Source organism: Ovis canadensis, chromosome 1, assembly GCF_042477335.2.
Source record: "Ovis canadensis isolate MfBH-ARS-UI-01 breed Bighorn chromosome 1, ARS-UI_OviCan_v2, whole genome shotgun sequence".
In the NCBI taxonomy this organism is placed as follows: Eukaryota; Metazoa; Chordata; class Mammalia; order Artiodactyla; family Bovidae; genus Ovis; species Ovis canadensis.
Window position 1 is genome coordinate 89,856,329 of NC_091245.1, and position 9,937 is coordinate 89,866,265.

At 47.8% G+C, this 9,937-nt stretch overlaps 1 protein-coding gene across 2 annotated transcripts in view; it reads right to left on the minus strand.

Annotated features, from left to right (window-relative positions):
- KCND3 (potassium voltage-gated channel subfamily D member 3) overlaps positions 1–9,937 on the minus strand; it is a 224,317-nt gene that overhangs the window by 17,865 nt on the left and 196,515 nt on the right. The gene's annotated exons all lie outside the window — the stretch shown is intronic.

Genomic DNA, 9,937 nt, shown 5'->3' on the forward strand with positions numbered 1-9,937 from the left:
CTGTAACACTTAAGTGAATATATAAAAATATTGCAACTTCTGGCTCTTTCCAGGGAGAGAATAGAGATAGTGCAGTTCAGGGTTGAGGGAGAGTGGTCAGAAAGGCCTCCCTGAGGAGGTAACATTTAAGCTAAGACCTGAAGGTAAAGAATCCAGCCATGCCACACACGTGGGGCAGAGCGTACCAGGCAGAGGGAACAGACAGGATGGAGGCCCTGAGGTAGGAAGGGGCTTGGCCTGTCTAGGAGCAGTGAAAGGGCCATCAGGACTGGCACACAGGGCAGGTGGGGAGTTCTACAAAAGGAGACTGAGGCAGCAGGTGGGGGCCAGGCAGGGCCAACCACGCAGGGTCCAGGGGCCCCCGACGAGGAGCACGGGTTCCATCCCAAGTGCAAAGAGGAGCCATGGACAAGTTTCAAGCAGAACAACACGATTTCTCTTATGGTAATAAAAATAACGAAGAATAAACCACCTTCTATTTATGTGAAAGCTTATAATTTACAAAGCACGTTTACACATTTGACTCACAGAAGCTCCACAAACCCTGTGAACTTGGAACCTTGATCATCACTGGACAGACGCAGGAATCGAGGCTCAGAGGCATGAAGTAGATTGCTCATGTTTGGGTACAGCTGGGAGCAAAACCCACACCTCCTGCTTTCTCCTCTTTTCACCTCATCCCACTGTCTTAAAGGGGTCTATGAGTTCCAAAACTCAGCCCCTTAAGCTGTGAAGCCACTTTGGGACAGTGCCAGCCCGTCTCAGAGCTCAGAGAAACTCTCCTAAGTACTTCACACCCTGGCAGCCACCCCCTGGGACCGGCTTGGCCTGGCTCCTGCTCAGCCCCAGGCAAACAGGCCAGAGCCTTCTCCTCTAATCAATAAGATATGCTCAGCTGCAGTTAAGTGTTTAGCCTCTTCTTTACCGAGATCATTTAAAGGCCACGTTAAGTAAAGACCTGTGATGACTCCTTTGGCCAAAGCCAGAACCCCCACCTCTCCCCACCTCTGTGCCCTCTGGGTGTCCTGAGCAGAAACAGCCTTAGGGTGACCTGGAATTGTTGCTGCTGAAATTGTGAGGCTCCAAGTCACTTGTCCTGAAGGACCCAGGTGTCCTGGGGTCCAGAAAGACTGTGGAAGGTGATGCAGCCATTGCAGAACTGTGAAGTCCTCACCCCTAACCCTAAGGGCTTGGTCAGAGGTGTGCCATGGTTGACACATACTTGGACGAATGGCCCCATTTAAGCTTCTCCACACCCTTCTTCCTTCTTCTTCAGTGTCGAGGCCCTTTGTTCTGCCTCAAGCTGTCTCGGTCACACTACTGACAGCTCCTTTGGGAGCACTGATACTAGGTTTGCCTTCTCTGCCATGATGCTCAGGAGTGGCTTCCAGTGAAGTGGTCCAGATCCTGGCTCTGATAAGACTCCCCTAGCTCCACCTGACGGAGAAGGCAATGGCACCCCGCTCCAGTACTCCTGCCTGGAAAATCCCATGGACGGAGGAGCCTGGTGGGCTGCAGCCCATGGGGTCGCTAAAAGTTTGACACGACTGAGCGACTTCATTTTCACTTTTCACTTTCATGCATTGGAGAAGGAAATGGCAACCCACTCCAGTGTTCTTGCCTGGAGAGTCCCATTGACAGTGGAGCCTGGTGGGCTGCCGTCTATGGGGTCGCACAGAGTGGGACACGACTGAAGCGACTTAGCAGCAGCAGCAGCAGCAGCTCCACCTGAAATTACAGTGTGACCTTAGGAGAATGTGACTACGGGCCTCAGTTTCCTTGTCTCAAAAATGAAGATAATGAGTAACCTAGGTCATAATTCTATTGTGACATAACTCTATTGTATTTGTATTGTTGTTTAGTTGCTGAGTCATGCCTGACTCTTTTGTGACCCCATGGACTCTAGCCTGGCAGGCTCCTCTGTCCATAGCATTTCCCAAGCCAGAATATTGGAGTAGGTTGCCAGTTCCTTCTCCAGGAGGTTTTCCTGACTCAGAGACAGAACACGTCTCCTGTGTGGTAGGCAGATTCCTAACCACTGAGCCACCTGGGAAGCCACGCTGTGACGTGTACAGCTCTACAAACAATAAATACATTTACTTTCACTTAGGCATTCTGAAGGAGAAGGCGATGGCACCCCACTCCAGTACTCTTGCCTGGCAAATCCCATGGACAGAGGAGCTGGTGGGCTGCAGTCCATGGGGTCGCGAAGAGTCGGACACGACTGACCGACTTCACTTTCACTTTTCACTTTCATGCATTGGAGAAGGAAATGGCAACCCACTCCAGTGCTCTTGCCTGGAGAGTCCCATTGACAGTGGAGCCTGGTGGGCTGCCGTCTATGGGGTCGCACAGAGTCGGACATGACTGAAGTGTCTTAGCAGCAGCAGCAGCAGACATTCTGAAAACCATGGTCTCTGTTGCTGATGAGCTGATTCTAACCATCTGAGTGATGAAGAAATTTTTAGATAACTTGATTGAAAGGTGGACATTGGGTACATGACCATGGGTGAAAATGAGGCATGGTGGGAGTTTGTAACAACCGTGTCAGGAAGGCTACATTTCAGTGACTGAGGTTGTGAAAAGTGCTAAGAACAACAGGGAGGTTGTTTTCGCCACTGGAAGGAAAGTTACTCATCTGCTGGGCAGATGGTCTGCTGGAAACAGACGATAGAGAAAGCTGACCAATGCAACTCCCATGCACTTTCTGCCTTCTCCACAAAGAAGAACCTGCTTTATCTTGGGAAGGCAGGGACAAATGTGGAAAAAAGTATCCAGAGCTTGAAGCAGGGGAGTGGAGAGCAGGCAAGTGGCCAGCTGTCTTCAGTGGATTCCCATCACAGGCCCACCTAGATCCTACCCTAGGAGACGGGAGGAATGTGCAGATGGTGTTATAGAACCACTGCTCACGATGGCTGAGAAATCATGATGTCGCAGAGAAATACCAGGAGGCTAAAGTATCAGTATCTTTAAAGAAGGGGAAAGGAGATCTAAGGAGCCACAGACCAGCAGGCTTGGTATCCGCTGATTCTGTCCGCCAATTGCTGGCAGAATTTGAGAGTGGATTATTAAGCGGACAGCTTGCGAGCACTTGGAAAATAGGCTGCATTGGTTCACTAAGCACACATCTTGCCAGATGACCCTTATTTCCTGTTTTGAGAGGGTTAACCGGCTACAGACGTACTGCATCGTGACTGCAGCAAGGTGTGTTCCTGCCCAGTTCCCTATATGCTGGGCGAGCTGGAGGAATGGGGAGGGGACAGCAGCGTGGCTAGCAGGCACTGAGCAACCATCTCGAGTCTTCCGACCCTTTTCAAAGATGCCCAGCAATGGTCCCAGGACAGCAAAGGAAGTTCCTGGTTTTCATGTTAGAAGGGTGTCCTTCAGTGAGAGAGTAATAAGCAAATGAAATGAAGATGGGATCTAAATTCAGGTCTCCTCTGGTGCATTCCAGAATTTTTTACCAACTCATTTCAGGCCAGAAGGAGGCAGTGTGGCCTAATGATTGAGAGAGGAGACTGGCTTCAGATCTGGGGTTGAACTAGAGCCAAATGTTACTTACCAAATAGTTAAATGTCCTTGGGGAAGTTACGTAACATGAGCCTCTACCAATATAAATGGGTTTTATAAACCTAACTTACAAGGTTGTTGTGATAATTAATGAGATAATTCAGAAGAAGCCCTCGATGCTTTATTTGGGTAAACGTAAATTCTCTATGAGTAGCCAGTGCGGAGGGCATCCAATATTTTGCCTGCTAATATCTTACTCATTCCTAGGAACTGAAGCCCTCCTCTCCCCATTATGACATAAACTCTGTCCAGAAGAGCAGGGTTTCAGAGGAGCTGCTATATTATTACAAGCCTTCCCCAATATCCCTGCTCCCACTGGGGAGCATTTTAGAGCATTTTCAATACCCCTAATAGAAACTTAGTACTCATCCTGCAGTGATCATTCCACACTCCACCCTTCAGCCCTGGGCAACCACTAATCTACTTTTTGCCTCCATGGATTTCCTTATTTTGGACATGTGGTTACTATGTTTAGCAGTTGGAGGAATTGTACCATTTTACATGCCCACTACCAATAAATCAGTGTTCCAATTTCTCCATATCTTCACCAATACTTGTTACCCTTTGTCTTTTGATTCTAGCTGCCCTAGTAGGTGTGATGTGGTATCTCATGGTTTTTTCCTTTTTTTACCCATTTTTAAAAATGGTAAAGTTAATTTACAGTGAGGTATATTTAAGGTTGGGCTTCCCTAGTGGCTCAGACAGTAAAGCATCTGTCTGCAATGCAGGAGGCCCGAGTTTGATCCCTGGGCTGGGAAGATCCCCTGGAGAAGGAAATGGCAGCCCACTCCAGTATTCTTGCCTGGAAAATCCCATGGACCATAGAGCCTGGTAGGCTACCGTCCATGGGGTCACAAAGAGTCAGACACGACTAAGTGACTTCACTTCACTCACACAGTTGCTGCTGCTAAGTCGCTTCAGTCGTGTCCGACTCTGTGCGACCCCATAGATAACAGCCCACTAGGCACTGCTGTCCCTGGGATTCTCCAGGCAAGAACACTAGAGTAGGTTGCCATTTCCTTCTCCAATGCATGAAAGTGAAAAGTGAAAGCAAAGTCATTCAGTCATGCCCGACTCTTAGCGACCAAATGGACTGCAGCCTACCAGGCTCCTTCGTCCATGGGATTGTCCAGGCAAGAGTACTGGAGTGGGTTGCATTGCCTTCTCCTCACTCACATAGTTAAGGTATAGTTAATTTACAATGTTGTATTAGTTTCAGATGTATAGCAAAGTGATTCAATTATATGTGTGTGTGTGTGTATATATATATATATATAATGTACATATTTCTTTTCATTCTCTTATAGGATATTACAAGGTATTGAATGTAGTTCCCTGTGTTATGCAGTAGGTCCTTGTTTTTTAGTCTATTTTATGCGTAGTAGTATGTATATGTTAATCCCAAACTCCTAATTTGTCTTTTCATCTTCACCCTCCACTATCTCCTCTATTAAACATAAGTTTGCTTTCCATGTCTGTGAGTCTATTTCTGTTTTATTAATAAATTCTTTTGTATCATTTTTTAGATTCCACATATAGGTGGTATTATATGATATTTGTCTTTCTCTGTTTGACTTACTTCACTTACTATGTTAATCTCTAGGTCCCTCTGTGTTGCTGCCGGTGACATTATTTAGTCATTTTTATGACTGAGTAATATTCACTGAGCGACTTCACCTTCACCTTCAATATTCCATTTTATATATATATATATATATATATATATGTACACCACATCTTCTTTACCCATTCGTCTATCAATGGACATTTAGGTTGCTTCTGTACCTTGGCTATTGTGAATAGTTCTGCTGTGAACACTGGAGTGTGGTCATCTTTTTGAATTAGCGTTTTCTCCAGATATCTGCCCAGGAGTGAAACTGTAGGATTACACAGTCGCCCTCATTTTAGTCTCTCACCGTGAGTCTGATTTGCCTTTATACTGTTGGCTGATGGTGTTGGTCAACTTTTTCCCTCCCCTGGATTTTTACCCTTGAGACCAGATCAATCTCTTTCAAAGAAGTTGAAACTCAGCTTAAAAAGCTCCGGAGTTCCTGGCTGCCGTGCTTTCTGCCAGGCGGAAAAGCCAGACTGTAGTTAGAAATGAAGCAGGCTGGCAGTTGAAAGAGATGCGAGATGACAAGGGAGACCTGGTGGAGGTCTGAGTTCCTGTTCTACTCTTTGGAGAGGATCAGCTGTACTTTTGCCTTTCCTGTGGTTAAGTTGTGCAGGCCTTCTTTTGACTCTGCACATCAGCAAATTATTGCTTTTGCTTAACCTTCTTCCATTTGGATCCTGAGACCATGACAATGATGATGATGCTGGTGATGATGTGGCTGTGAAAGTGAAAGTGAAAAGTCACCCAGTCGGGTTCGACTCTTTGTGACCTCATGGACTGTACAGTCCACGGGATTCTCCAGGCCAGAAAATTGGAGTGGGTGAGCTGGTCCCTTCTCCAGGGGATTTTCCCAACCCAGGGATCTAACCCAGGTCTCCTGCATTGCAGGAGAATTCTTTACCAGCTGAGCCACTAGGGAAGCCCAAGAACACTGGAGTGGGTAGCTGATCTCTTCTCCAGCGAATCTTCCTGACCCAGGAATTGAACCAGGGTCTCCTGCATTGCAGGTGGACTCTTTACCAGCTGAGCTACCAGGGTTGATTATTTTTAATCAAGCTCTTCGAATTTCTAAATGACAGCACTACTATGAATTGAGGTCCTTAGGAGTCAAAAGGATTTTTAGCAGATTGTAATCATGGGTGAAATCAACCAGATTAATTTCAACAAAGATAAATGACAACACCAGACTTTTGGTTCAAATAATCAATGACTTGTATAGCTGATGAGAGAGAGTAGCTTAAAAGCCATCCAAGTTAAAAATCACTGAGGGAATTGACTTTAACACAGCCACCAGTGTAACCACAGCAGCTAAAGACCTAATGCTGCCTTGAGTTGGACTGAAGGGAATACATTGGCCAGAAAACAGGAGTGGGTGCTCAGATTCTGCTCCTTGGTGCAGACTGCTTCTCGGCTGCTGTGTGGAGTTCTGGGCAGTACGTATTCTATAGGGCAATGATTAACTGGGTCATGTCCAGAAAGGAGAGGGAGAGATGATGAATTTTCTGGAATTCATAGAGGAAACAATCAAAGGAACGGGCTCATTTGGCTTAAAGAAGTAGGGATGGAGAATGGAAAGATGAGAGGGAACAGTGTACTGGGGCATATGTTAGGAACTTTGGCATCACTGGATCACATGAAAGCCCCACCAAGTAAGTTTAACCCTCCTTAGAGATGAGAGGACAGTGAATTGTTCAAGGTCCTCAGGTAGTCAGAGGCAAGACTGCCTGGGTTAAAACCCAGGTTGGTCTGTTTACATTGTCCTGCTCTGTCCGTCAGATCCTGCTTCTCCAGAGGAGTGGATGAGGCTGTTGCGAGGGATAGGGTGGTGGCGGGAGAAGCTCTGAGGAGGCAGCTGGAGCCTGCCCCCTTTTCAGCTATCTCTGCTCCTTCAGAGGTAGCGGCATAGCATGGTGGTTAAAAGTGTGGACTCTGAGCAGCAGCCTATCTGGGGCAAGTCCTGGTTCTATCACTTGTGAGCTGGGTGAATTTTGTGCAAATTACTTTATCTTGTTTCCTGGGACTGGTAATATAATAGTACCTACTTCACAGGGCTGTTGCGAGGGATTAGATGAGTTACCATTTGTAAAAGGCTCGATTCTGGCACATATTAAGAACTTTATAAACGTTTATTAAATAAGCCCTGGGTCCAGGCCACTGTGGTTTCTAGACTGAACTTCTGTGAAAGCCCCTTAACCAGACACCTCACTTAAGCTTTGTTCTCCTTTAATTCACAAAGAACCATGGTCTTAAAATGCAGATCTAACTGTGTCCTTTCCTTGCTCAAATCACTTCAATAAATGTTGATCGAATGTGTGAGTTAATGAAGAAAACATTCCTTGCAATATGGTTGCAAAGATGAAATTCCTGTTACATAGTAAACACTCATTAGGTAATAGCTATTAGGACTGTAATAATCGTGATGGGCAGCACCCTTTGTCCTGCCTGCAGACCCTACTGGGGCCCCCTGGGCAGGAACACTGAGGTGCTGGAGCTGATAGTGATTCTCTAAGTCCTTATGGCCATGATGGCCTATTTTCTCTGTGGAATTTCGAGGAAGGAAAGGGTGAAGACAGAAAAAAACAAAATGTCATGGCCTAGAAAAAATTTTTCTAAGCCATAGCCTTATTTTCTTTCTGTCTTTCAGGCAAATAAGGACTCCCCTCCTCCACCCCCCACCCTGGCTCTGAGGGTGGAGAAAAATAAGGGACAAGAAAAGCCTCTCCTGGAGGGGACACACCAGATACAGGGGGGCTGTGGTGCTCACCCCAGACTTAGGACCCTCACACAGCCCTCAGCTGGGGCCAAGGTGGAGCCAGCAGTCTGCCACTGACCTGGTGGGGCTATGGGCTTGCTGCTTCCCCACCAGCACATCCTCGGTAATCTGCAGTGATGTCTGGGCTGTGGCAAGAGCAGGGAAGCTTACCCTCCTAATATGGAAGGCTAATTAATTTGTATTAGGGCTTAGGGATAATTAAACTTTTTATCTGAACTTAAGCTGCGCAAACCACCCGCCTTGTACAATTAATTGCTGCCTTCATTTCCTCCTCCAGGAGCCGAGAGATAAGTGCAAGCCAAGCTCCCCTGTCTGATTTTGCCTTCCTCCCAGGTAGGGGCAAGGCTGCCCATCTTGTGGGGAGTCTGCTCTTTCCTTGAGGCCAGGCCCCTGCCCATCCCGGCCACTGGGAGCTCAGTCAAGGAGGCACATCCTTGATGAGCTTCTGTCGGGAGGAATTCTCTACCTCACAGCGAAACCCACTGATACACCTACCTTCTCCACTGGGATGACCCTGAACTTGGCTTCTGCCTCTGTTCACCTGTGCTGGGTGCAGATGGGGGATGACAGCTGTCCTGGGGGCTGGAGTCGGGCTGAGGACAGGGGATAGAGCAGGGTGGGCTCCAGTGTGAGTTCCAGGCACTCATACCCCTGGGGCTGCCTCCCTGTCCGGAGGGGAAGGACACTGGCAGGCCACGCTGGAAGACACTGATGACACAGCCTGGCTGATAAGCTCTCCCGGTGACAAACATCTGGTCAGCCTCTTTTCAAGTCCAAATCCCTGCCTGTGGAGCAGCACAGCTGTAACTTTTTTATTTGGCTCTTAAATCATGTCAGGTCCTGCAAATCCATGATCTCATTTGTTCCTCCCAGCAGCCCTAAGCAATAGATGCAACGATCACTCTCATTTTATAGATGAGGAAACCGAGGCACAGAGTGATGAAGTAATATGCTGGTAGTCATTTAGCCAGGGGCTTCCCAGGTGGTGCTAGTGATAAAGAATCTGCCTGCCAGTGCAGAAGACCTAAGAGGTGCGGGTTGATCCCTAGGTTGGGAAGATTGTTATGAAGATTGAATGGCACATATTGATGCTAAGTAAAATTACTGAATTCCGCTGCTCCAAGCCTGAGCTCTCCTCTCTGCATCCACACCCCCACCCCACCCCACTTCCCCTTCCTTCCTCTGGAGGAAGACACAGCAACCCACTCCAGTATTCTTTTTTTTTTCCAGTATTCTTGCCTAGAGAATCCCCTGGACAGAGGAGCCTTGTGGGCTAGTCCTTAGGGTTGCAGAGTCAGACACGACTGAAGCAACATAAAACACACAGTGGTAAAGAGCCTGCCTGCCAATGCAAGAGACTTAAGACGCCTGGGTACCAGCCCTGGGTTGGGAGGATCCCCTGGAGGAGGGCATGGAAACCCCACTCCAGTATTCTTGCCTGGAGAGTCCCATGGACTGAGGAGCCTGGGGGGATACAGTCCATGGGGTCGAGGAGTTGGACATGACTGAAGCAACTTAGCATGCGCCTACGCATTTAGCTAGCCGGTTGCAGAACCGGGACATGGATCAAGTCTCTAAGATTTCAAAGTCCCCCTCCCATCATTCCCCCACCCCACCACTACAAGTTACTACAGCCCAAAGTCGCAGTCCCTGAGGAGTTAACATGGCAGGCAGCAGTCCAGCTGGGGAGTAAGGGCGGGACTTTAGAGGTGACCAGATCCAGGGCAGCTGCCTAACCATTCCATGCCCTGTGCCACCAATTCTCAAGAAGGGGGACTTGGGAAATAAAATGAAAGCCCCCTATTACTCCTTCCTACCCCATGTCCCTCCTCCCCCAGAATAAAACCACCACCTCTTTGATTATGACCCTACAGCTCAGCACTCTCCTGGGCTCACCTGCCAAGTGAGCCCCAGTAGCAAGCCCAGAGCCAAAAGGATGGGCTGGCATTTTGGAACTTTGAGGTTCCTCTGAAGACCTC